Source organism: Amaranthus tricolor, chromosome 6 (genome assembly GCF_026212465.1).
Source record: "Amaranthus tricolor cultivar Red isolate AtriRed21 chromosome 6, ASM2621246v1, whole genome shotgun sequence".
Taxonomy (NCBI): Eukaryota; Viridiplantae; Streptophyta; class Magnoliopsida; order Caryophyllales; family Amaranthaceae; genus Amaranthus; species Amaranthus tricolor.
Window position 1 is genome coordinate 18176641 of NC_080052.1, and position 3439 is coordinate 18180079.

Consider the following 3439-nt stretch of genomic DNA (forward strand, 5'->3'; position numbering starts at 1 on the left):
TCTGGAAAGTCAAACGAGACATTTAATTAATAGAGTCTTCGCATGCTAGGATGAACTCATTGATTGTATGTAACTAATATAATACATAATATGTTCTCTCTGACGTGTATTGTTATGTGCTTTGGAACTTGCTATGATATTGTCATTCGAAAACTAGTAGGTTGACTTGCAGGTGGGGACTAGTGTTTGAGGACTATTCTAATAGAAACTGTAGTCGAGCTGAATATCGTGCCCGGAATTACTATTAGAATTTTATCCATCTATATTTTGTTATTTTTATTTTAGTAAATACATTTTGAATCGGATTGCATTTGGTTTGAAGAGGCCAGTAGGTTCTCAAGTTGTAATTTTAGACTTTGGTTGTCTTGTTTTTTCGTCATTACTATTTTATTTTTTTATCACTAGAATGTCAACGGTCCTAGAAGTGGTTTAATTTAATGTCCGATGTGTGGACTGAAATTCATATTTGTATGAATTTATCCGGTTCACTTCAACACGAACTATTATTATTGGTATCAGAGCCAACGTTCTTAAAATGATAAAGAAATAATCGACCTTAGTAGTGTAGCAGGAGCGGCACTCTCGATACATATTAACATTAATAATCATACTTAAGATAAATAATGCGGAAGTGTAAAACGTCGAACTGCTAAAAACCATTTAAACTAAAACCGTTCAAAACATAAGTAAAAAAAAAAACCTTACAACTGAGAATATATAACATAAGATTTGCTTAAATACGATAAAAAAACAAAAGTACAATATAGTCATCAAGTAAAATCAATGCAGCTAAGTGCTCGATAGAATAATTAAAGTTGCGGTCTGGATCGAAACCTGAGCTAAGTTTTTCCTACAAAATACTGTCATCCATAATACGGATGACAGTCGATTAAATCGGTCAGCGATAAAGCCGAGTACAATTTTCTCAACAAGCTTATGATGCGATAATTAAATCATGCTTACAAAATAATCATCCAGCACAATATAGAAGGTTATTACTCATTATTGTCCTTTACTAAACCATTAAGTTACATTCTCAATACTTGCAGAAGTTCATTACTACTACTAAATACTTGGTAACCTTAATGCTTATTTATTCAAGTTCAATTAAGCCTCATAACTTTACCATCATAGCACATCACAAGATCACAACAATAATGACAACTGATATATGTAAGGGTCTGGTTAGGTGATGACCGTAGTCCTAAACCCTAACTGTGGTGGGAGTCGTCACTCCTCTCAATACTGTTATGCTCGAGACTTCACAGGATGGGTTTTTCTCAGACCCCCTGTTTAACACCGCATTTTACGTGCCGGCTAACACGGACGCCGTGATTTTACATGCCGGTCCATGGTTCGACGTTACCTTACTATCAGAGTCATACAATCAATATCATGCAATATCAAACAAGACTCTAAACCGAAATAGTTTACATTCTTATAAGTCAAACTTCCACTAGTCAAAATTTTGACAATTCTACCCTTTTAATAGAAACAAATTACTAGTATCTAATAAATTAATATTAATTAAATAACAAATTTTCGTAACTATACTAATATTCCTAAGGCTAAACTAAGTTATTATTTTTGTCATAAATAATCATAAAAGTCAAGGGTAATATTTCTAAGTACTTAATAACGTATTTTATCAAATAACCAGTAAAATAGTAAAACGGATCTATCATAACTATAAAAAACATAATCCGACAAGTTATTAAGGGTCCAAAATCTAAATGAAATGAGTTTTCAACAAAAACAACGCTAAGCATTTTAACAAATTTATTTGACTATTTTACCGATAAACCGATTAATAATTCTTTATAATTACTTGAGTCCAAAATAAAAAAAAATTTTATCAAAACACCAAGATGATATTGAATCATTTTAAAGACATAAGTTTATTTAACTAGTAAAATTCATATATATCTATATTATCATATTAATCAAAATTTTCCATATATATGACTTTTTTTTCGAGTGTCCCAAAAGTGTTATTGTTTTGACGAAAATATCACTAAATTGTATATGACTTTAATATTACCTTGTAAAGTTTAAATGATAAAAATAAAATCATGTTGATCATGCTTTTATATTATCGAATAACCATAAATAAATATCACATAACGAGAGAGTTAAGAAAATGTGTACCATTTTCCTCCAAAGGTGGTGCTAAACCAAGTAAGACAATAATAATAATAGGAAAATAAGAACTTAAAGAAATAAGCTCCAAAAGATAAACTCTTCAGGGCTTCAAGCTTCAAAGAAGTAGATCTTCAATTACCCAAAAGAAAATGATATCCAAGCTCTAAAAGATAATACTTGACTTTTCAAAAGTTGATGATTATTGGCTTAAGATGTGATAAGATCAAGCTCCATCTTTATTTGATTCTTCAACTAATAAAAAGGGTATAAAGTTAGTAAGATGTTAATGAAGTGAAGATACAAGAAAGAATGGTAGAAAGATTTGATGATGGGGGTACAAGTGATCTCATGGCTAAGGAGGGGTATTTGTAATGGGTTTTGGGCAACTTTTTAGTTCATAAGATTGTATGAAAAAGAGTGTTAGGAGTATAGAAGAAGGTTAACTTGTGTAAGTGATTTAGAGTGTGTAAGTGAATGTGTAAGAGTTGGAGTGTGTAAGTGGATATGTAAGACTTTGGAGTGTAGAAGAAGGTTAACTTGTGTAAGGAAATGATGATAGCTTGTGTAAGTGATGAACATCATGGACTGATGAAGAAGGATTTTGGTTCATCAAATTTTTGTTCTAGTTTATACTAGTGAAATGTTTTAGATTAATGGAAAAGTATGATTAAGGTTTGATTATGAAAATATGATAGTTTACTTAGAAAATTTTGGTTAAAATTATACTTAAAGTTAATAAGAAAAATATAGTTAATTTTTAGGTATAAAATAATTAAATCAAAGTTGTAAGGTTAAAATGATAAGTACTAAAGTTAGTTTAAGGAAACGAAATTGAAATGTAACGTTTTAATAAAACCGTTAATATAATATTAAAATTTTACTTTTCGTAGTATAAAATAATAAAATAATATTTTAGTGCTTATAAAGAAATTTAAGAATACACACACACACACACATACACACACACACACACACACACACACACACACACACACACACACACACACACACACACACACACACACACACACATATATATATATATATATATATATATATATATATATAAGTTTAATATTTGGAACAAATTACAAAATCGGAATAAGGTTTAGGAATTAAAGGTGATTTGAATTAGATTACCAAAGGATTAGAAATTTGAAAAACAAAATTTAGGAATAATTAATCGGAAGATTAAGATTAAGAAATTTGAGCTTGTTACAAGTAGAGTGTTGGGTGAATAGTCATTTGGGACAAAAATGGTCTAAATATGATCTTGTGATGTATGTTTCATATTTGA